General features: G+C 46.3%; 1 protein-coding gene across 1 annotated transcript in view; it reads right to left on the bottom strand.

The window, feature by feature from the left end:
- Positions 1-25,513, bottom strand: part of LOC146197306 (uncharacterized) — a 525,739-nt gene that overhangs the window by 433,311 nt on the left and 66,915 nt on the right. The window contains exon 2 of the mRNA XM_084599121.1: positions 25,244-25,401. The gene's annotated coding sequence lies outside the window, so the exon portion shown is untranslated. The remainder of the gene's footprint in view (positions 1-25,243; positions 25,402-25,513) is intronic.

The raw sequence follows: 25,513 nt of genomic DNA, 5'->3' as shown, positions 1-25,513 counted from the left end.
ACAGGATACGGAAATGTGTTCGCGATTGATGAGGACATTGATTTGCATTCTCTTCGTGGGAGGAGGTTGTACACAATGGGAACAAACGAGGAAAGCGATAAGATAAAATGGGACAGCAGCGAGTAAAGATGTGGAAGGAAGAGCGCGACGCCAACGCGAGAGCAAGTGTGATGACAATGCGATTGGTCCCCAAGCCACTTCCTGTTCAGAGAATCTGGGAAGTCTAGATATTAATTTGAAAACGCCCAGCGAGGGGGGACATAAAAAGCTGACGTGTTACCAGCACCGGTGCATATAACCTGACAATGCGCATCTTATCAGGGATGCCTTATCAAACGAGCCTCATTTGTATCCGCGCTTTTTTTTTTTTCAACCACTGTGTGACGCGTTGACTGCACCTGCGCTACAGGCGCATTTCACAACACTGCGCCATTGGTACAGGAAGAGCTGTGGGCTCATTATCATAATTATCATCATGAGACACCAACATAAAAAAAAAAGAGTGCAGCATGCTGGCATAGAGACAAAATGCGTGGAAGAGCGCAGTGCGGTAAAAAGTCGACAATTAATTCTTAACTGACAAGTCCCGTAAGAAAAAGAAAGCATCAAGAGGCTTGAATGTTATCATCTTAGCGAGTAGCAGTTCGCACAATGGATCCCCACCCTTACTCGTGGATCAGGCTGTTGTTCGAGCCATCGTTTATAGATCTATAAACGCTGGCCCGGAGTCTGTTTCGGCATGACGTCATCGGTTTGCATGGCTAGCGCAACATGGCCCAGCCGTTACGGAAGTAGTCGGCACGGAGACGGAACAAGCGGCGACGGGCGAGGGCCAAGGATCGCACGCGCGGTCGTCACGGCTTCGCGATCCGATCGCTGAAATCGCGGGTCATCTATCTAGTGGAGAGTGCGCTTGGTGCTCGCGAACGCTGATGCGGGTGGATTAAAGACGCAAAGAGCAGGTATACGGCGGGAGCATCTGTAAACAGGGATGCGTACTAAGACAACAGCGGGTCTTCACTGGGGCCACGAGAGAAGGGGGGGGGGGGGGGGGGGGGGGCTTCGACACATGTTCACGGTATGCTGAAAAAGCTTGTGGTGTACCCTTTTTATCTGCGGTTGCATCGGAAAAGCCGCGCGGATCTTGCTCTATCCTCCGTACGCACAATCTCTTTTGGTGAGACTTATTAGCAAACAAGTCGTGCGCCAGCACTGGTTTGTACTGGACGCCTTCCCTTACATAGTGTATGCGGACGAAATGCTTGGAGGAGGCGCACACGTGAGCGAGCGAGTCGTGTCAAGGATTCAAGGATGTTTGAGGTGGCTTCAGAGAGCGGCGGATACGCATTTTGTCGTGTTTACACGTGATGAGAAAGGAGTATCTATACGCTTTATCTAAAAGAAAGTGCGGATAGTTTATAGTACCGCTGAGTGCACTATCGTCCATTAATAGGCTGTGCATATAGGCAACACACTTGATGATCACGCGATCCTTTATTTTATGCTACGAACGCTGTGTACATAGTAACGGGAGCAGGGTGCTTAATGGGCTGGCCCGCAAAGAAATGTATTAAATCAGACAGCAAAAAAATCGCGAGTTGAATGTAAGAGAAACCTTACTACTTTTCATATTCCGTTATACTCACACGAATTACGCAAACAGTGCCGAGCTGATAATCATTGCAATCGTCTCCTGCAATGAACATAGCTCGTCATTCCCTGTGGTTTCTTCCGAGAGAGTTATGAACAATAACAGAGGAAAGAGACTTGATTAAAATCGAACTATGGTTTTGTATCAAGTATAGATAAGGAGCCTGATTACAGACACAAGCTGTAGAATGCTTGGTTAATCTTATAATGTACTGATAACTTACGCACCCGCTGCCAGCAGTAGATTTAGGTGTGTTCAGGACCAAGATATACGAATTACCTAATTCAGGTTTAGTTACACCCAGCTCCAAGCCGAACAATCAGCAAAACGAATGTTGACAAATGAAAGCCTCGTTATGAGCTATATAAGGAGGGAGCCAATAGCCACCAGCACAAAGGATAAATCATATAGGGGTAGTTCCTAGCTGCTTTCCTTAGTGTCGCTAGCTCTTGGTTTTCTTCGTAATATACCCCAGTAGCACATAGTATAGCAAACATACTTTCAATTAGTATTCTAGAAAATTTCCATTGAGAAGAAACATTTTTGTAAGAAGCTAGATCCTGTAGTATCAAATCAAATCGAAATTTAATTATTTTCGTTTAGTGCATTGGTTTTCCTGTCCAACCTAAACTCAGTATGTATAAGGACTGCGATCTCGGCGTGCCTTTTCCGACAATCTACATACGCTCAGGGGCAAAGCGTTGTATAGCAAATGGACGAAGCAATTGACGAAGGCGCTTCTTTTCCCTTTCATTTAACGTGTTTACTGTGACGTCACGGATGAAATCCTTTCGTGTGGCCACGAGTCCCTCTGCGCAGTAAAAAAAGCTACGTTTAATTAGGAGCAAATAAACTAAAATAAGGCGGCGCACACCGAAGTTCCGATGAAAAATAAATAAACTGCATTAAATAACGAATAATCGGCACAAGAACTAGCACACTGATCTCACGAGCTAACAGAGGCATGAATACTGGTGTTGCCTTGAGTTAAATGTGTTCGTGAGGACTGTGTTATGGAATTCTCTACTGTTCAGTTCAGTCGTTCAGTCGTGTCCGACTCTTCGTGACCCTATGGACCATGTCACGCCACGCTTTCCGGTCTCTCACTATCTTCCTAACATCACATAACTTCATCTGCAGCGCCTCGAGGATGCCATCTAACCATCGCGTTCGCTGCCTACCCCTTCTCCGGTGACCCTCAACCTTTCCCAACATCAAATTTTTCTCCAGCGACTCCTCTATTCTCATCAGATGACCAAAGTAGCTGAGCTTTAACTTTAGAGTTTGACCCTCCAATGAGCAGTCAGGGTTTATGGTCGACAATATCGACTGATTTGATCGTCTGGGAGTCCAAGGAACTCTCAAGAGTCTTCGCCAGCACCACAATTCAAACGCGTCAATTCTTCGGCGGTCAGCCTTTTTCACAGTCCAACTCTCGCATCCATACATCACAACTGGAAAGACCATAGCACGGGTTATACGGATCTTGGTTGGCAGACTAATGTCTCTGCTCTTTACTAGGCGGTCAAGGCTAACCATTGCTCTCTTTCCCAGAAGCAGGCGTCTCCTAATTTCATGGCTGCAGTCTCCTCCCGAGGTACTGTGCAATGTGCTTATATTGTTTACAGGAACAACTGTTTAGCGCTAGTGCATCGAAGAGCTCAAGGAATCGTTTCGTTTCGATCGTATATGCGTCTTCTTTCTAAGCCTGATTTTTCCCTTCAAAGCTGATTTGCAGCCCGCCCCAAAAAAAAGAAAGGAAAAAAATAAAAAGAATATCAGCCCTGGCCAGAGGGAGCCACATTAGAGGTTCACAAAACGCAGCGCGTTTCAAGCCTTCCTTCTTTCCTGGCTGTTTTTGCATATTTTCTGAGCCGAAATGAGATCAGCGACAGAGAGCGGGGAACAGGAATCCTTCCGAAACTCTCCTTCTCATTTCTGCACGATGCCAAGTTCAAGGTTATCAATCCTTTCAGACGCCACACAACCGCTTACCCGCTCCGCGCGCAGACACACAGCACCGATATCTTTCTTTTTTTTCTTCGCCTCTTCCTACGACGCTTCTGAAGACGCTTATATAACTCCGCACCCAAATCACTTACCCCAGGCGCGCCAAGGGAGACAGAAAGGCGAAAGATTCCCATAGAAACAGCCTCTTTCTTCTTCTTCTCTTCTTCGCTCCCCCTCCGCCTCCCCTCCTCCCAGTGCGCGCATTTCTCTCCTTTCCTTTCTTCGCTCCACTAAGGCGTGCCCATATTTTGTTGAAAGGTGCTTTTATTTCTTGGTTTTTTTTTTTTCTCTTTTTACTATATAATGCTTACCCGTCAGGCTTAGCAACAGGGAAATAAACTCAACGCAAGGCAGATTCTGGTATATCACGCAACTGCACAGTGGCATCAAATCTAGAAAACGACAAGAAGCAATTACGAGAGAAAAAAAGCAAAAAAAAAATAAATACAGGAGGCACCGATCGCTTTCCCGTCGGAGAGCTTTACCAAAAGAGCGCGCGGCTGGCTTTTCTTCGCTCTGCCTGCCAGGGTCCGCCAAGATTTCTGCCTCGGCGTGGATAGCGGCTGGTGCGTGCAAACGCACACACAACCAAGCAGCCCCTCCCCTTCCAATCGCCCTCACCGATGTATGTGGCTCCGGTGTATCTCTACATGCGTGTTTCGGGGCAGATAGGCAGGGTTATACGCGCCGCCCCGTTCCCAAGCCTCAGAAGGGGGCGATATAGCGCCGTCTCTCTCTTCCATGTCTCGACGGTGTAACGCACGCTCTCTACATGCACGCCAGCGCACGCACCCCGTGATGAGGAGCTGGTATATGCATAAGAAAGCGTTTTGCCGACAAAAAAAAAAAAAAAAACACCTAAAAATGATAAACTAAATCTTCTCAAGAGGGGAAAGGACAGTGAAAAAGATCTAAGACTAGAGCAGTGAAAAGGGAAAAGAAGAGAAAACTATTCTCTCGTTTTTCTTTTTGACTGTGCTAAACTTTTATTTTTTATTTTGCTATTTCCTCCTCCTCTCCCCCCCCCCCCTTTTTTTTTTTTTTTTTTTTTTTCTCTTTTTTTCCCTGGCGAAGGCTTCGTTTTTCACCCGCCGCCACCAACGTTTTTACTCCTTCCTCTGAACGCGCGCCTTTCAAGATTCGCCCAATCATTTTTTTTTTTTTTCGTCGGCTCTCCCACCTTCATCGCGTGGGTTTTTACAGCCCAGAATTTATTTCGTGACTGCTCGGGTTGTCTCCTCCGTGCCGTTCTACCATCATTTCGTTTCTTATTTTAATCTTCCTGTAACCGTCGGGGAAGAAAAAATAAATTCGCAAACGCATATACATACAACAAGGATAGGGAGGGACCTGCAGCCAGCTCCGAGTCTAAGGAAGAACCCATCCGCGGCAAGAGAGCCTGGAGACGAAGGGAGAAGTGGTGGGGACGGCGAGCACCGGCAAAAACGAAGCGTCTCTTCATAGCGGTTATTTTTTCTCTCCTTCTATCACACCACTCCCTTTTCTTCAGATCTCGCATTTTCTCCGCCGATCCTTTACACTTTCACTTGTTCTTTTTCTCAGTGTAAAGGGGACCCGCAGGGAGAGGAGGGTAATATTTTTTCTTGGTTTTTAATCCTGGCTTTCAAAGTGTGTACGGTGATGATGTAGCTTTGGATCCTGCAATCCCATCGACCCCTTAGTCACTGTTCGTCTTCATGCCTCTTTCTTTCCTCCGATGCCTGTGCTCATCTGCATCTCTCTCCATTTTTTTTTCTTATGTAACTTTCGATTTTTTTTTCTGCGCTGTTGCATTCATACTCGGAGAATAACGTGAGTTTATTTTCTTCCTTTTTTTTTTCTTCTCGACGAGCGAGAGTGTTGCCATATTTATAGTATATCTTTCCTCTACCCCCCCCCCCCCCCTCTTTTTTTTTGCTTCCTTTTGAAAAACGTTAATACAGTTTAGCGCCTTAAGCTCACCGATGGAAGAAAAGTCGAGGCGCTGGCGCCCGCGATCTTAATGTTTCGCCACTTTTGAGTGCTGTCTGAAAGTATATTCCTGCAGCTGCTTCACGAAAACCATCCTCTCAGGCACACGTATTTTAACAGAAAATAAAAAAGAAAACAACTTAAGATAGTCAAGCGCGATTTTGTGCATTTCCTTTTGAGCATACTGTAAGAATAGACTGCAACAATAGACAAGTAATTAATTTCTGAAAACTTCGAATAAAAATGTATGGTACTCAATCTTTTTCAGGATTTAAAGAACGAGAAAACCTTTGACTTAATTAATCATAAGACCCTCGATCTCTTTAAAAACTTGATCACTATGAATGACAGGTATCGCACACAAATTATTTGTCCTACTTGCAGTGTTGTTCTCAATTCGTCACCAGTGAAGGATAACCTTCCTCGATACAACCAATTAAAACAGGTGTCCCTCGGGGAAGCATTCTGGGATCATTCCTATTTATCCTCTATGCCAATGAGAGTATGTGCGCATTGATGAAACCGCCGATTATATAATCTATGCCGATTGCCAGAGTGCTTTTTTTTTTTTTTTTTTTTTTTTTTAGGCAGATCGTCGAGTGAACAGCGCACTGTCCAAAATTAATGGTTGGGCTCAAATAAATGCCTAATACTTAACAATAATAAAACGAAGGCTGTTCTATTTCACCCCCGCCGTGCACATGTGCAGATTCCCCCTATTTTATTAAATAGCTCAGAAACGGAAGTGTTTCCAAACCTTTAAATCCCTGGACGTAGAAGGGATCAGCATTATGCGTCGACACTTACTTTTTCCCTACCTCGGCTAACACACTCATATAGAATTCGCAATTTTTTCTCTGTTAAGTCACGCCTAGCTTTGTTGCCTGGCAGTCAACAACAGCTGGAAACATTAGTAAACTTGCCATCTTACAAAAAAAAAGGAAACAAACAAACAACCGTTGTTTAACTTTGCTGAATCCAGATGCAGCGAAAGAATTGTTAGGCTTGGTTACGCTTCTTGTCACTAATCATCGTCATCATCACTATCGCTACTTATCATCCTTATCAAGTAAATGCACCGCCATTGTCATCGCTGTTACCATCAATATGATCATTACTAACTTCACTGTCATTGTAATTGCTATTATCATCCACACGCTACGCAAGGAGAATTATACGATATGCTTCTCACGACTCCGGCGTGGTGCATGGTCTTTGCATGTAGCCACACTTTGTCCTGTGGCTTTTGAAGGTTAAATGTGAGCCGTCGCTGACCTTGGCCCGAGGTGGCGTATGTGAACCTTTAGCTTCAGACATCTCCTGTTGCCATTAATATATATATCTTTCGCTTCAAAACAGACGCATGCATACTGCCAACCTTCTACAAGCTAAAGTGTGTTATTCACGGGAGTGCAAGCGTCTGGAAACGACGCCGCACATGAGTCACGTGATCCATAATGACCTCTGCGTGCGAGAGACTGGCACGTAAGTATGACACAGGACGGAGAGATCGGAATTTCATTACCTTTCATGAAATACTAGGGCGTGTATAGCTTCTCGCCTGCGCAAAAAATAAAAATAAAATAAAAATAAAATAAATAAAAAGAAAAAACAAACACTCAACGCAAGGGTAGAACACAAGAATGGAATGTTTTGAACGAAATTCACGGGATGGTCGTTGAAGCCGGCGCTGAAACATCGCGCAACTCTTACGGTGGCACTGAAGAAAAAAGGGAAATCGGGACGTTACAGGCTCCTTAAGCGCCTCCAAAATTGCCTCAATTGCTTCTACGGATGTGTTCAAAAGTTTCAGTTGCTTACCAAACGCAAAGAAAGAAAGAAAAAAATAAAAGCCCTGGCGATTCACTTGGCACACTGTTGCACATTTAGAATATTTTTGTTTCCATTTTAGTGTTTTCCATCCCGCATTGTTATCGCTCTCCTTGTGGCAGAAAGGTTCATTCCTTGCAGGTAAGTATACAGAACTGAGTTATGCTGGAATCAAGTGTTTTCCAGGGAAAACTTTATGTGTGAACCTCACGTTCATCACTAAGGGCACACGGACACACATGCTAGTAAGGCGAACGATGTGTTTATTAGTTAAAACGTTGCAATAACCATAGGTCATTAAAAGAAAAGCGCTACCCTAATCAATTTATATCAAATGAGAATAAATTTTATTTCTTTTTCAATGGTCTTTTAAAAAAAGTACTATTAAAGGGTTGCAGTAGTAAGCGCAGGCGCTGGGACAGCTGTCTTAACAAAAGTGCCTGTTTCCTTACAGAAACAATTTCACTGCATAAATCAGGCTGTTTTCACATGTGCTAGACATGGATGCTTACCTTCTTAATATTAAGGTATCATTGATACGGGCGCGCTAAGTCGCACTCCACACACTGTGTAGCAATATGCAGCGTGAGGACTCGGGCCGCAAGACACGATGCCCTTCCCAATGCAGAGTATGGTCTATAAAGTTCGCTATCTCGAGTGCTTTAAAACTTACTCGCTGTATTAAAGCTTTGCGACCTGTTTTTATATGAGCAGGACGATCAAATGCTTCGATGCAGAACACATCAGAACTAGACCGCTGCCTAGAGCTCTTGATTCTGGCATTTTTGTTCCAATACCATGCCATTTTCGGATTGCGTCAAAATTAAATACGCTGAATTGAAAAGAACGACGAAAGAGGGAGGTCACAGAAGAGCTTGCAATAGAAGGTAAACCGTAGCAAACGTTCTTCATGCAGCAATATGCTGTCGAAAAGACGCCGTTTTCGAAGATTTGCAGGAGACAGATGCATATCTTAAGGATATAAAATTCGTACAGCGATGGCTTAGACATATATCTTTACAAAAACAGCAATATAAATTTTGAAAAGTCAATTCCTTACTTTATCAAGCTCTTATTTTCTCTCCTATCGTTCGTTTCTGCGCCGTCACAAGCTGTTCTCACGCGACGCCTTCGCAGGGACTTCAACGAATATACAGCGCCCGTATTTCTTCGCATATGCTAAGTTGCGACGTGACTTTCCTGTCCCTTTCTCGTCACGGACAGAGAAAAGAAAGAAGCTCCGGATGAAGCGAGATTTCAATCACTTTCCCTCAAAGCAGCCGTGACCTCCTCCCAGGCGCGGATCGCATTCAGTGCAAAAACCAGGGTTAACGGGAATATACACCGGGTGAAAGGCGGCGAAGTCAAACAGGAACGGACAGCAGGCAAGCAGGCAGGAAGGCAGGAACCCCATGTACACGCGGTACAGCGCAAGGCAGCGCCCAGGCGCCCCCTTCTTCCAAAGGTTCGGAGACGAAGGGAAGGTACCAGGACCACGCATGGGAGTGAGGGTAAGGAGGAAAGGAAGAGAAGAGCCCGCATAGCGGTGCGACAGCGACAGTGACAGGACCCCGTGCCTCCGCGCCAACACAACGTCTTCACATTTGTCAACGCCAACATTAATCACCTTAGCGCGCACACGCGCGAAGAAGAAGCGACGGCAGGAGCAAGGGAGTGAGTTCGTATAAAGGAGAGTGGGAGCGAAGAAAAACGCTCGCTTGCTCGTTCGTTCGCTCCCTCGCGTGTGTCTGCGTGCGCGCGCGCGCACTCTCGAAGCCGGACGGGAGTAGAAGAAAGAGGAAAAAGCGTGGGTCCGGGCCATGGGTCCGTAGCGCGCACTGCGACACAGGCACTCCCGACGGGTGACGTTCGGCTCTTCATCGATTTTCCATCAATTTGCCCCGAGTCGTCGCTCAAGGACGATGTGCGAAACTGCTGCCTTCACGGGCACGCTTCCGCGAGCAGGCTAGCGCACTCCATCTGCGAAACGTTTCTTTGCGCAAGAAGACTGAAGGGAAGGGTGCATGAAGCTTGGTCGGGCTAAAAATGAACGTACTGCAACTGGCGCCGCCTACGGACTCAGGCGCAAACAAGAAATCGCCGTTTCCGCTCAACTCGACGAAAAACAAAATCTCAGTTACAGATAGCGTCATAACCAGCCATGATGTGCTGTCTTTATGAGTGAAGACGGAAGATGCAAGACCATCGGAGGAAATTGTGTGACACGCAATATTCCACGCGAATCTGAACACATAATTTTACATTTCAGTGTAAGACTACACCTTTTTCGCGCGCGTGTTTCGTGTGTTCTTTGGAGCCTTTTTCTTATTCATCTTTTATGGTACAGATTAATAGCTCTTTCCTGCAGAAGCCAAGTGAGGGCTGAAAGGAGCCTTTGTGGCCGTGCAGGAGGGCTCACTAAGGTTAATTATCCAGAAATTCTTGTTTTCTCACCACCAAAAAAGTTTGGCTGAAGAAGCCAGGAACTGAACCCGCAAATTCGTGCTGATAACAGTACGCCGTAGCCACTCAGCCATCTGTAGCGCAATTTTAAGTGTATATTGTAATTTGCCATTTTTTACGGAACAAGGTAGCGTAATTTCTTGGATAATAGAGACCTCGTGCCGCGAGCATAACGCTAATAATGGAACCTTTCTGGCTGTATTCTGCAAAATGTCATTTATGGTGCAACTAAATAGCGCGATTTCTTGGACTTCTGGAGTGCCCTATTGCCCGGAGTGAACTTGGAGCTTTCCTGGCTGTACATTGCATTTTGTAATTTACGAAGGAACAATGTATAAGACAATTCTGAACAGGGGTGTCCTAGGTACCGAAACATAGGTGAAAGGTGGACCATCTCTTCTTTTTTTTTTGTACAAAGCAATTTGTATTTTACGATGTAACAAAGTAATGCGATCTTTTCGAAGTAATTTTCTATAGTTGTCGGAGCATAGACGGTTGCTGGAGTCTTTTTGCTGCATACTGCAATTTGTCATTTATAAAAAAGTGTCGTCATTTCCTGCATTGCAGTGTCCTAGAGCACCGATCGGATACAAGATCCTAGTGGCAACTGCAACTTGTGGCTCACGACTTAGCAAAATGGCCCAATTTGTTTTGTTAGTAAACTGTCCTAGTCTCCTATAGTTGTAGGCGAATGCTGCAACCTTACTGCATGTGCGCTGCACTTTGTCATTATGACGCAACGAAATATCGCGTTTTGTTGCAATATAATATGTACAACTGTCCTCAGCATAGGCGACCGCTCGAACCTTCCATATTAAGTGAAACTTGTTGATTACGATGCAAACAAATAGTCTGATTTCTCGAGTTAGTAATTGTCCTAGTGCCCTGTGAATAGTCGAATGCAAGAGTTTTTCTGTTCAAACCACATCGTACCACACCGCCGTCAACAGACGTACGCATCACTAGGCTTTGAAGCACAAAATATTAGATGCGACTGGTGTTGGTGGTGGCGGTACCTTCACGAGGCCTTGCCTGGGAGCGCCTGAAATGTGCTGTGTTGGCTGTAGAAGTTTCATTCGCTTAACCTAAACCGGATGTCCCAAACAGTCGAAAAAAAAAAAAAAGCAACAACGCCAGAAATGCCACCAAATGATCCCGACCTAGGGAACTGTAACAGCTCTGACTATGCTTTGATGACAATTACGCTTAGCTGTATCGGTAAAACTTTTCCGAGCCTGGTGGGGTTGTTGTTCCTAAAACATTTTAGCGAACAAAGAAAGTACATAGCATATAGGGCATAAAAAGACCCGGTATAAGGCCTGTAGTCTTGGCGGGCATACCCACCAGCCACTGCTGATGTGTAGTGTCCCGTTTGATTAAGCCAGGCTCCAGCGTATTTGGGTTCGAGAACTGGACCTGGCTGATATGGTGATATCAGATGATACGTTGTTCATTTGTTGTTGTTATGCGGCCGGTTTGTGCGTCGTATATTGGGACCAGGTGTGAAGGAGATTGCTGAGTTGTTTTGCATCCTACGGTGGAGACGTTCTTCGCGTGAACTAAGTGTTAAGCGGATGAGGAAATCTGCTTGGTAGTGGCTAATTGCGTCATATGTGGGGAATACTACAGCATAGCATATCGAGGTGGTGAATGGTGGCAAAGCACTAATACCTTGCAGTGCAAACGAAAAAAAAAAAAAAAGAAGATACAAGAGTAGTAGAAATCGTACCATCAAACAGAGCGACACACACAAAAAAAAGTGACGTCTTTCGTGAAGCAGGCAGAATGAAGAGTCGAAGTGCGTGCTACCCTGACGCGCTTAATCAACGATTCCTCTTTGCGAGGAAAAGCGGGCTTATAGGAGTGAACCAGTGAACAGGACAGAAAAACGCCCAAGATCTAGATGAGGACAGAGGCTTCTTCTTAAGTTCTAGATACGGGCAAAATTTTGCCTACATTTTCAACAACAAACCCCGAGATGAGCGCTTTTCTTTTCAGGAGCGCCGTTACACGACGCAGCCCTGCAGTGAATATCAGCGCGGAGTTCATTGATCTCATTCGGCCGCCGGGCGTGTTTGGAATTAAATTCGGCCCACCTGCTTATGGTGTCCTCTGAATGGCGCAAACGTGGATGACAACGACAGACCCCCCCCCCCCCCCCCCCCCCCCCCCCGTCTGCCCCCGGCGCTAGCTCTGGGTGCTGCGCGAGCTACAAAAGATGGAGACGTCAAGCACGGCGCCTCCTTTTGTTTTCGTTCGCTCTCGTTACGGAAACAATTGCTGCGCCACCGCACCTGACGAGAGACAAAGGTGTTTTTCGCACAGCGGACATCTGCGGCATCAGCCGCGCGAACTTCGCGCCTCGGACACCGAAAACAAAAGAAACTGCGGCCGCTCTTGGCTGCTGCGGGTGACGACAACTCCGGCGGCGTCGTCGATGCGGAGGAGAGTGACAGTGCACTGCGGACAATGCGCGCACTACGGAATAAAACAAAGGAGGGAGCGCTCCATTTTTACTTTTGTTTTCCGCGATGTTCTCTGTGGCGTCCCGGAGGCATCACCCCCTTCAGCGCTCGCGAAGGCCGAGCGTGCGCGCTTGTAGTTGTGCGCGCGACTTTCTCTCGTCAACGGAAAGAAGGCTTAGCCGTCAACATTGTTTCACGTCCCTTTTGACGCCCATCACGCGAATCGGCAAGTGTTTCCGAACGCCGACCGCGCCTTAGAGCGCATGCACGATGCATTGAGTGACGGTCGCTCTCCTTGTGCTGAGTGCGTTACTCAACAATTAATGAGTTGTACTCATCGCCTGAAGGAGACCTTGAAGTACAAAGGTGGGAGCGAAACAGCTTGCGGCAAAATAAAATAAGTACTTTGAGCGCTGCAGGGTTAGTAACACGACAGCTGCGCGTGCTCCGTGACCTGTGTCGCATGATCGATGTAGCGGATGCATGATCTGGTTGATGGCAACAAAATATTCTTCGTTTTGCTCAGATCATTCATTGCTGTCTGGGATGACGCGCTATTGTTGGAAGTTCGAAAACGTTGCTAACGTTTGCTTTTCTTTTTCTATGTGATTGCAGTGATGCTGACTTAGCCATGAAGGGCGAACAGTGAAGTTTTAAAAGCAGAAATGCATTATGCGTCGACATTCTCGCTTCGTTTTGATCGCGCAGTTTTGTCCTTTGGATTACTGACAAGCACCTCAACTAAATAAAAAAAAATTAGGATTCAGGTCCATGGCAACTAGGACAACAACAAAAACTAACCACCGCACAAAAAGTGTAAAAAAAAAAGCAACACTGTATATGTGTTCTACTCTTTAATGGTGTGTACATCAACGCCACATTTCACATGCACTCCTTAGACTGCCGTGTAAGTATGAAGAGAGGTCGTCCTTAGGCGAAGAAAACAAATTCTAGAGGGCACTTTGGACCACTGAAGTGCGATGAGGCGAAAGCCATTATAGCGCAGTGAATCATAGCCCTCCACTACGGCACCTCTATCTCCCTCTCTTCCTCCCTCTCTTCCTACCACCTTCCTCCGTTCCTCTACGGCGTGGTACATGTGTCCGCGGAGAATTGTGACAGATACTGCGCCTTTATTCCCGTAAATCAATTTCAAACGCCACTGATGCCTGCTGTACTAACACCTAGGTCTGCTTCTGATTGCTTTGTGGTGCTGCGTTGTTGTTGCGGCTGTAGGAAGAAGGAAAAGAAAACGCACGGGCCTGCTACTGGCTCTGCAGCTGAGCCATCTTCGCTGCCTTTTTTTTTTTTAATTCATTTATAGGAAGGGAAAGGGGCGGTAACTGTCTCACTTGTTTTGTGTGGACACCTCAACCGCGCCGTAAGTGAAGAGAGGAAGGTGGGAGTGAAAGTGGAAAGAGAGAAAGAGGAGCCGTAATGGATGGCCACGGAGTAATTTCGACCACCTGGGGATCTTTAACGTGCGACGCCACTTCGTTTCGCCTCCATCGAAACGCAGCCGCCGAGGTCGGGTTCGAACCCGGGTACTCCGGCACAGTAGTCGGGCGTCTTACCACTGCACCACCCCGGCGGGGCAGTCTCTGCTGCCTCGTGTGGACAGAAGAGATAGAAGAAAGAAAAAGAAGCGGGAGAGCAAGATGCATGCCGCAACAGCCGTGGTCCACCACGGGTGGAAGGTGGTGAAGGGTGCCAGTTCCTGGCCCTACGGGGGTAGGACGGCAGGTCAACGCCGCTTGCGGCGGGGGCCACCGAATTTTATCTGTTATAGGCCGTCATTGCACCCGCCACTGCTTCGGTGGTGGACGACGGCTGTTGTTGCGGCGAGCGTCTTTCCTTCCCTCTTCTTTTTTCTTTCTTCTCTATTTTCTCTTCTGTCCGTACGAAGCGATGTCAGCGCACGTTAAAGATCCCCAGGTGGTCGAAATTACTTCGTAGCCCTCCACTACGGCTCCTCTTTCTCTCTTTGCACTTTCAATCCCACCTTCCTCCCTTCCATTACGGCGCGGTTCAGGTGTTCACAGAAACAAGTGTGACAGATACTGCACCTTACCTTTCCCTTGAACCAATAATATGGCTTGGCTCAGGTATCCAGCATCAGGTGTCAGGTATACACCAATTTGCAATTGCAATGGAAGGCGCCCATGTACTATGCAATGTGGGTTTGGTTTGGTTTGTGGGGTTTAACGTCCCAAAGCGACTCAGGCTACGAGAGACGCCGTAGTGCAGGACTCCGGGAATTTCGACCACCTAGGGTTCTTTAACGTGCACTGACATCGCACAGCACACGGACACCTTGCTTTTCGCCTCCATCGAAAAGCGGCCGCCGAGGCCGGGATTCGATCCCGCGTCCTTGGGAACAGTAGTCGAGCGCCGTAACCACTGCGCCACCCCGGCGGGGTGCAATGTGGGTCCGCGTAAAAAAAGAAAAAAAAAAAAAGAAAAAAAAAAACAGGTGGTCGAAATTTCCGGAGCCCTCCACTACGGCGTCTCCCGAAACCTGGGTTGCTTTGGGACGTTAAACGTGATAAGCTAAATGAATGTTAATTCTTCGCTATATATTCTTGATCTTTATACTCAGTAATAAACTAGATGTAGTCAGCGCCAGTCTCGTCTCGTGTTCTTCTTTGTATCCTGTGTACGTCTTCGGTTAGCGCTAAAAGTGCCGTCTGCAGTTGAAAATCATCTAGCCCGTCTACAAGTTAAGTTATCTTAGGACAAATGAAACGAAACGAAACTAAAGGTTTCCTTATTTTTTATTTTTTTTGGGGGGTTGGTTGGTTGGTTGGTTTTACAGAAAGAAAAGCGCAGTACCGACTCACTCCTTGTAAACGTTATACGATTTCGATAGTCTCCCAACCTCCGGATTAGTACCTTCGGACTAAAGGAAAAACATTTATCAGCTACAACTTGGCCGATTTCTACTTTGCATGGGCAGGACATCCACATAAGGTCAACTGAAAACACACGGAAAACTCAAGTTCAGCTCATAAACAGACAACGAAATCCCAAGAAGCGCGTGAGCGTTACTGTCTCTCTTGAAAAGGTGCACGAGCAGCAGCATCTACCCGGACGTGCACGCTGGGCGCCGGATCGAGAGGAAAAGAAAACGACCGCACAGCGTGGCGTCCGCCGCCGCATCCCAGTTTGAGTGACGAGTGAAAAGCGGGTGGCGAGGCGAACTCCTGGCCCACATAGCGTGCGCCCGGGGTGCTTGCGCCCACCCTGAGCAGCCCATATACCCAGTGCTCCAGTGTCCTTGTGGCGTTCAAGGTTAGGGAATAAAAATCTCCACTTTAGGGCGGAAGGTCGCCTCCGGCAATCCCCCCCTCCGCCACGTAACACAAGGCTCCTGAGCTGGGACCCCGCTCCATGCGGCGGCGGCGTCTTAGACGATGCATAAAAACTGGCCCCGAATAATGCTTCGCGCAGCAAGGAGTGCGCCATAAAGAACCCTGCTTCTTTAGCGATCACTTGGCGTCGTCTGCTTTTCGCTTTTACCTTCCACCTATGCTTTCGCATAGTGGGGGAATTTCTTCCCCGTCCCGTTCGGTATATCTATCCCCCACCTCCTCCTCTTCCCTTCTTCGGGGCACCCCGACCGGGCCCCTTCCCCTGTGGAGCACGGCAAAGGCCTCCTTGCGATCACAGCAGTCTCACCGGGCGACCGGGAGAGCCGGCGTATTCGAGCCGCGGCTATTATTTTCCATTACTGCTCTATAAGGCCGCACGTCCATTGTGCCGCGCCAGCACCCTGCGCGGCGTAAGGAAAGTGGGGGGAACCCGTGACGTGGATTTCGGACGGCTGCTCTCGTGGCAACAGGTGCACCAAGGGCAACTTGCCGTAGAACGGGCCCCAACCGAGAGGAAATATATGAAAGGACGACCGAAATGGAAGCCCCCGAGCAACGCTGGCTGCGACGACAGCCAGGGAGACAACAGGAAGCCTCACGAGACGATGGGCCATAAGAACAGAGAAGAGGCTTATTTCATGTGGCTTCCAGATATTTCTGCACACGGATGAAATGAACACGACACTTCAGTTTCAGCGCATCGTGAGCTAACGAACTCTGTCATGCAGTTATCGAACAAAAGTGGATTTGAACGGTTAATTCAGTCGAAACACCAATAAAATCGGCGCAGCTAGCGTGCAGTGTCCAGCTGATTAGCTGAACGAACGTAACAAAACAGGCATAATCTGTGTCTGCAGATGCGCATTTCTCTTTTCACGCGCCTTTTGTAAGCCTCCCTGGACGCGTCATTTGATGGAATCGAAGTTTTGTCTACGAACAGTGTTAAATCTCCCGGCGAATAAGACCGGCGAGTTAAGGACGCCGCCTCAGAGGGAGACAACTCAAGCTCAGGTTTGGCAGCACGACGGTAACGCCATCTCTCTACCCTGGATGCGTTATCTATATGCCAACTTTTTTGCCAGCTGAAGTTTGTCGCTGCCCTTCGAACTGCCAAAAAGTTTTCACTTTCAACGTTATCCTGAAACAACCAACAGACAATTAAGTTAAATATGCCTAGCACATTCTTATGCAATGTAATACCCCTATTTGGGGCATTTGAGGTGTACAAGAAAGAAATTAAAAATATATACTACACTAAAAATATCTTATTTTTTATTTTCCCAATTTAATATTTTGGATAGCGTACTATCCTGTCCCCGCCATGACAGTTTTTATTTACTCGTCTGCCATCGACTTCTCCTACAGACGCATAAGCACCGCCGGCAAAGCTCTTGCCGTCGATTCTAATCGCTGTCGCCAGAAGCTCCGCCTGGCGGAAGTGAAGGGAAATCGTCACCGCTTAACTTTATTTTCAAAGACCTCATTGAGAGTATTGCTTAAAGCATGACGTTGCAAGTATTAAAACGCTTCCGGATGCATTCACAATAAAATGGCTATTAGTGAAACACGGTGGCCAGATGATAGTACTGACATGATGATGTTCCCCGTTACAGACGCCTATAAGGGCGAACATACTACGAGAGCAATTCTAGTTTATGTCACGTAGCGACTTTGTTATGTGCTACAACAGCTGCTGCTGTACGTCTTCAGAAGGCGTCCGTGTGATCACTGGAGCGATTACGGTAGCGGAACGTAGATTGCGCTATGCTAATGTCTTGCCAATAATTACGTTATATAGACGGTATGAAAATGTTACATATGCACGCATTGTGTTTGTGCTATAATGTATATACCTTCATTTTTATTTTTATCCTACTCTGTTCTTTCTTTCTATCACCTTTTGATTTCCCCTACTTCTTCCTTACTATCCATTTATTTGTGCCGTCCCAGTTAGGTGGTTCATATATTAGGTACCAGATACCGGGGCTAGAAAACATGTTTTTCTTCTGCTTTTGATATATAATAAACAACTTACCTATAATAACTAACCTACCTAAATAACCTATAATAAATACTACTGCGCACTGTGTCAAGGAGCATTCGATGCTCCAGTATTCTTCATCACTTGTGAAGCAACAATAAATAAATTCGCTTTCGGCAAGGACTTGTCCATGTCTTAAAAACAATCGCATAATTTGGAAGTCAAGTGTGCTGTCAGAAGATTTCCTCGTTTCTCTCTCTCTGTTTCTGTTTGGCGTACAATTTGCTTCGGGCTGTGTTATAGTGAAATTTGTGACGAAATGAATAAAGACAATGTCTGTTGCGTTTTAAAATATGCAGCGCCAACGTGCCCCTAAAACCTACAACAGTGCCACAACCGAGCCTCCCAGTTCAAGCCTAATATTTATGCTACCGACGTGAGCTCTAAGCAATCGATTGGCTTATCGAACAAGCACACCAGTTATATGCAGATCCTCTTTTCCTCAGCCAACGCGATTCTACTCTGGGACACAAACGAAGAACTGATACCCCGAAAAGACTGGTCACGTTCTGGGATGATTATAAAAGTGGGCGATAATTTATGGATGAAGTAAAATTAACACAAATTAAAGTGTTTTTATGCGACCCAAGCAACTAAGGCTGTTATACGCGATACGGAAGATGAATGTGCCTTTAATGTGGACAAGAACCAAAAATGATTTAACATTTCAGAGTTTGTTCAGGAGCGTTGCTTTCTTTAAAAACGAAGAAAGGCGGGAAGTGTCCACCAATGTTTTTTCTTCCAACAGTAAACTAGAATGCAACGAGATACGTTCGTCATCAAGAACTTATGACAGATTCCTTTTTGACATTATCTGAGCTTTCTGCATGAATATAAAGCCTGGTTTGTAGACCCCACATCTCCGCACAGTTCACCTGTAGGTGTCTTATTTTGTCAGGAAAACGCTGAGTGTAACATGAGTGTGCCTGGTAAGAAAACGACATAATACCACTTCTTCGAAACGCTCGTGATGTGTGCATGATTTCCACTCTCCGAGAATTGGTTTTACAATCATGTGTACATTATTATTTAGTTGGCTATTCCACGTAGAGTGACACTTATCTGCTTACTAACTTCATGCATTGCTCATGTGGTATGGTTAATTGATTTCCTTGTTTCGAGCTTGTGCAACGCATGCGTTTACTATAAGGAAGAGTAAGGTAAGATAAAGTAAATTAAGTGTCTAGCCGCAAACCCTCCTCTCTGACGTGCTTGCCGCTTGCTATCTCCGCTTAATAAATCGGCGATTGCACAACGCATATTCCTGTCTGCAGAAGCTGATCTTCTCTAGTTAATGCCAAGGGACGTCACTTTCGCGCCAGCAATACGTGGCTTAGAAACTCCATTTTCCTGGAATGGACACGTCCCCACCAGGAAAAGAGCATGGTGCTTGGCATCTATTACGATGCTCACGTATGGAGACCGCGGCCACTTACTAAGACAAATTAAAACGCGTAACTTGCTCACGATTCCTCGGCTGCGTGTTTTAACTTGACTAGTATGTACTGAATAAATAAATAAATCACACTAATGCCATATTTAGATATCGACATATTTTACAAAAGATTCTGCAAGCCTGCACAGAAACAAACAAACAAAACAGTACATAAATGGATACGCAAAGGAAAAGAAACATGACAGGAGCCCGAGGTCGAGACTCAGAAGGAGAGTGATGCATTCAGGTGACCATTTAGGGCAACAAGACATTGTACAAAATTTGGTGCACTCTAAACACAGTTACGCTATAAGGGCGTAGAAAGTTGGTAACATGTTCTTTAGCGCGCTCCCTCGTAGGGGCACCGTGTTTTCTCCTAAATGCACGGAAAAGAGGCATATGCCCTTTTCAGATCATATTATTTCATGCAGTTATCGGTGGAAGGAGGCTTTTAATGGCTTTACCAGGCGTTTTGAGGTTAGCGATTGGAATATATTAAAGCATCGCTTGAAATCTTGGTAACTGCTAGAGATTTGCAAGTCTTTATTCGAAAATCAGCTTCCGTTACCGACTATAGATATTCTGCATTTCTGTCGATAAATATATATGCTGCTGAGCAAAAAAGGATTGGGTCCTTTACCCGCTGCCCCCTTTTTACACTCTTATGGGTTTATTCATGTTCAGTGTGTGCGTGAAGGACATTTTAAAAAACGGCATGACTGATGGTGTTATACACAAAGATGGCTCATTCGAAACAGCACGCCCAACTTTTCGTCTATCAGAAGTTAGTTGGACGATGCAGACGAAAAAAAGGTTATAAGCCCCACACGTTATGCACACATAACGTGTGCATACAGCTTGCTTAGAGGAAGTATTCAGAAACTTGGAATGGGAGCAGTTAGGGATAAGGATAGATGGAGAATACCTCAGTAATCTGCGATTTGCTGATGACATCTAGGATATATACTTATTTGAAGTTAACGTCTTGAGAACGCGTATTTGCCACAATTCTCGGATTCCCTCTCGCCATCTTGCCAGCCTTACTACGCCGCGTACATCCTGCGTAAAGACCACTTATGCCCACCGTGATTTTCTGTAATTCTGTTTACGCCCTATTCAAAATAAAATAAATAAGAACTATGCAGAAAATTTCCTATTGCTACAACAAAACTTTTGTGCGGTTTTTGCCCGGCAACCTGTTGCGACAACAGAAATTTCTGCAATAAAATTAGAATTTTCAGTAGTTACAACAGAAAAATACTCAGGAGTGGACTACAGAAATTAAGTACAAAACTATAGAAAAGTACTACAGAACTATTGAAAATTCTAACGTTACACAATGTCGTATTTTTGACACGATTTAGTCTTTTTTTTTTCTTTTTTTTTGACTGGGTCCCGCCTCTTGGCCATTCGCTTCATTATGGATCCTTCGATCACCAACCCTTGTGATCCTTTCATGCAAAGAATCAAGAAGACCCGTGGTCTGCTGTCTGAACTATACAACAGTTCACTCTGAAATATATGCATCAGAAGCATGGACACCGACTGCACGTCTACTGCCGGCTCCGCGGTCATCCCAATGAGGAACACTGTATTACGACTTAAGACACTGCACAAGACTTCATTGACTGGTGCAGAAGTTACCGCTATTTGTGCCACCATTGATTAGCATGAAAGTTCGGTCTTTGTTCACTGACTCAAAAGCAGCGCTCCAAGGCGTACAAAATACCCTTCGTCATGGCTCCCACGAGCAACTGGTACCGGAAATCCGTGAGCTGCATCACTCCACCACCAACCAAGGGCATGCCATTGTTTATCAGTGGCTACCTGGACACTGCAGCATCAGAGACAATCATATATGACAGACGAGGCAGCGCGAAAAGCCCACCAGGAGGACATTTGTGTGTCCATCCCATTTTCAGGAGGAGATCATCGAGTAGACTTATAGAACATTGGCTGGAATTCAATGAGGCGGTCGTCATTTCCTGCGCCACTTTCTGAATCGACGTCTCCTATCCCTGAACCATGACGTAAAGCTGCGACTTCCACCTGGCCTACCAAGACGTGAAGGAAGAGGAGGAGGAGCAAAGGTAGGGAGGTTAACCGGAAGAAGAAAACGGTTTGCTACCCTGCACCGGAGAAAGGGGGTGAGTGGATATAAAAGTGAAGGGTAAAATGGGTTACAGGATTATGAAGTAAGTATAGTATATTCAGTAAATCAGTGAAGTAAGTATAGACAGTAAATCACAGCCAATCGTGCAGACCCGTGGTTCTCATGAAGCGGAGCAATGCCTGGAAGGCCTTCACCGCCGACACGATCGCCGCAGTCAGTGGCCTATAGAATCTTCATTTCTGTGAGCGGACGTCCATCTCGACGCTCGAGTACACGGCAGAGACTGTGTTTCGGCACCCTATGTGGGGCACTCACAAATAATGTGGGCTATAGTATCGTCACACCCGCAGGTTCACATGCAGGGCTATTAGCCATACTTATCCCAAATGAATTAGTTGGTGAACGCTACGTCAACCCACAGGCGGCACAGCAAAGATGCTTCGCACCGGGGTAGGCCAAGTGGAAGCCGGAGGTTCAGGTTAGGGTCTAGAGATTTTAAGCGGGAATTCGCGAACTGGCCAGAATTCCACAAGGCGAGCGTGAGCGTGCCGCCCTCTGCGCCTGCTCTGGAGAAAATGGGATCGACACACAATCTCCGTCTTGGTGGGCGGCTCGCGCGACCTCGACCGCGCGGAGATTTCCCGCTATGCCGCTGTGTCCTGGAAGCCATTGGTAGATGATGTCGTGCCCTTTTTTTTTTTTTTTTTTTTGGTGGCATAGTGATGTAGTTCTCGTATTTCTGTGACAAGTTGCTCATGGACTCCACGGCAAAGAGCAGCTTAGGTTTGCAGGGCTGCTTTGGAATATGTGAAAATTGACCACTGCTGAGGGCTGTGCTGACTGATATGCCCAACTGCGACACGAAGAGCGGTTAACTCTGCGGCCGTTGAAGAAGTCTGGTGAGTTGTCCTAACTTTGATTTCTGTAGTCCTTGCAGGGATGACCTTGAAGCCTGAAGAACTCACGGCGTTCGCTGAGTCGTCGGTGTAGACGTGCAGACGGTCTGCATGGTGCTCATGGAAGTATTCAAGAGTGACTTGTAGCTCAAGCTAGAGCTTGAGCGCTCTGTATACTTCGTATGTTGGTCTCTCTGATGTTTTCAAGTGCAGGTAGGCTGTACCGAAGAAATCCCATCAATGATGCATTGTACAGCTAGAGCATCGACCGCACTCACGCTCCCCATGACTTTCCCCCAAGAAAGGTAAGTATGTGAGCAATCGCTGTCAGCCTCTTCTTCATGAATATGGGGAGTCCACGAAAGATTTCGTAAGGCGACATTTCCTTGCGTGTAAACGCAACTAGCGAACACTCTTCGGTTGATATCTGCAGACTTTGCAGGTGGAGGTAGGACGCAATTATACTTGCCGCCCTTTGAAGTCTCGCTCGAGCCTGTGGGCGCGTAACTTCCGGTGCCCAGATACAGATGTTGTCTGCATATAGTGAAGGTTGCGCCGACTGTGGTATTAAGTCGACAAGCCCGATAAGAGTAAGATTGAAAAGCGTTGGGCTTAGTACTCCACCCTGTGGGACTCCACAGGAAGGGAAATGAGAAGATGTTGAGCCATTCTTAGTTTGCACAAAGAGAGATCTGTTGGATAAATAACTCCATATCCAGCAGAATACGCGATCGCCAAGTTCGGCAGCTTCCAGAGCGTCCAAAATGACGTGGTGAGATGTTAGCCCTAACGCCGCGGGTAAGCGCTTCAAACTTTTTTGAAGCTGTACAAATAATACAGGTTCACTAAGTTGTCAACTGAAGAGCGTCCACGTCGAAATTCGGGTGTAACGGATATACCATACCGGATATACCATATACCGGATATACCGGATATACCGGGTGTACCAAGGCTTAATAAATTCCTCCTTTGTAGCCCGTGATTCTCAAGGAATTGTGAAAATCTAAGGCGTTTAGTAATGGTCAAGTGAAGCAGCAGGCCCCATATGTGAACACAGGACAGTTTTTGATGCGGATTATTCAGTTGCTTAAGCGCAGAAAACAGGAATTTAGGAAGGCTTCGAATTCCATTCGCAACAACGTTTAACCAAGGGAATATTACGACTAAAAAGTACGGAGAGACAGCTTGTATGTGTATGCATATATTCATGCCCATCCTACACGCCGTACTTTGGTGTCACCGAGACTTCCTTAAGTTATGTTACATTCATTCTGCTTTTAGTATATGCTATTATCACCTAGTCCGTTTCGCGCACCGCATTCCAATAGTCTGCAGTGCTTGTTTTCTTCTCTGCCTTTTCCTGAATTTGCATAATTGCTGCCGTCTGGAGATAGCAGGGAGGCAGTTAATCTAACTTCGCTCTTTCCTTGTACAAGGAAAGTGCGGACCTTATCGTAAGGGCTGCGCGAAATAAGTGCCGCAGACAGCGTGCGTAGACGGATGAGCTTTCATGAACGTGCTCGTCATATCTCGGCGAGTCATTATTGATCCTGGCCATTGTTATTTGCTGTTTCTGCGCAACTATACCTTTTGCTCACATATTTCTCTCTACGTAGGAAAGAAAAAAAAAAAAAAACAGCTGACGGAGAACTCGGGAAAGAAATAGAGCAGGGCAAAGAGCTCAGCGCCGGTTATCCCCTGATGCCCTGGTGATGCAGAAGCGTGCTTACAGCGGCCGGCCACGTTCCAGCTATACAGTCCTCCCCTCTTAATTATCCGAGAATGACTCACTGGCGATGAGAATCGCGCAAAGTGAGACCAATTGAGACTCGTTTCAAAGCGCTCATTAAGAACAGCAAAGCGACCTCTAAGCGCTGACAGTCTGTCAAGATCCTTTTTCATGGAGCCGGCATGACTTGGAGTTGAGCAGGAATTCCACTTCCTCTCCCTCTACGCGCAGACCTAATCAATGCTCCGTAGAGGAGGCTCCGGCAAAAAGAAAGAAAACCAGTAGAACGAACCCCCGGAACTGCATTGGCACTGGCATATCAGTTGTTGTGGCCTTCAATTAGCTCACTCTTTAAACGCAATAGTATTGAGAAGCGCAAACGGTGGGAATTGAACAACTGCGACCGGCAGAACGGGAGTGTTGGTCAGAGTGTACAAGCTGCCATTGCGACGATCAACGCAATCTTCATACGAGTCCCTACGTCGACGTCACGATTAACGTGCGACATAATGAAAGCACGGGATGAGTAAATTACCGGCCTGTCATGTTGCTCAATAACCTCTGCGGTTTCGTGCGCGCCTCGATACGCTGCGTAATCGTATCCACCGCGTAACGTATATCTGAGGTACGGATACCGCACTGTACAATGTAACCTAAAGTACGCGTCCTCCTCCTTCATAGATGGTCGTTTTCCAGTATTCGTGGTTCTACAAGAAAGGAAACACCTTTGGATGACAATCACCGCTTTAGGTGAGTTGCAGAGACGTAAGAACAGCCAGAAACTCTACCAAATAAATATCAGTCTGAATTAATAAAAGGAGGGCATTGAGTTCAGTTTGCATGTGCACCAAAAGTGCACGTGCCGTTTTGTAATCGTATCCACCGCGTAACATATATCTGAGGTACGGATACTGCATTGTACAATGTAACCTATAAGTACGGATCCTCCTCCTTCCTAGATGATCGCTTTCCAGTATTCGGGGTTCCACAAGAAAAGAAACACCTCTGGATGACAATCGCCGCTTTAGCCGAATTTCAGAGACGTAAAAAAAAAAAAAAAAAAGCCAGCAACTCTACCAAATAAATATCAGTCTGAATTAATAAAAGGAGGGCATTCAGTTTAGCCTGCATGTGCACCAAAAAAGCACGTGCCGTTTTGACCAGGTGATGAAGAAAATAAATGTATAGATATAGAGAAAACAATCTGTGCACACGGACTATGTTTCACGAGATGCGAAAAACAGCAGAAAAAAAAAAGGGGGACTTACCCCGTCCTAGTACTGGCGATTAACTACGCGTCTTCTCGGCGGTCCCCTGCCGCGAACGAAAGAGCGCGGCCTCTGACGCTGCTCGAAACCTAATCCAGCCGGATCGCTTTTGCCGCCAACGACAGGTACAATCTCGCAAATGTGGCATCCGACACCGTCTGCACGAGGGCAAAAATAAAAAGAAAACAGAGTCGCGAATGAATAAAACAACAACATAAAGCATCGCAGCGCAGCGTGAACGACGAAGACCGCTTCTTTAGGCACACGTGG

This window comes from Amblyomma maculatum, chromosome 3 (genome assembly GCF_055883805.1).
Source record: "Amblyomma maculatum isolate TAMU_Amacu chromosome 3, ASM5588380v1, whole genome shotgun sequence".
Taxonomy (NCBI): domain Eukaryota; kingdom Metazoa; phylum Arthropoda; class Arachnida; order Ixodida; family Ixodidae; genus Amblyomma; species Amblyomma maculatum.
Note: the sequence above shows the minus strand (reverse complement) of the source record. Positions and strands in the feature narration are given on the sequence as shown.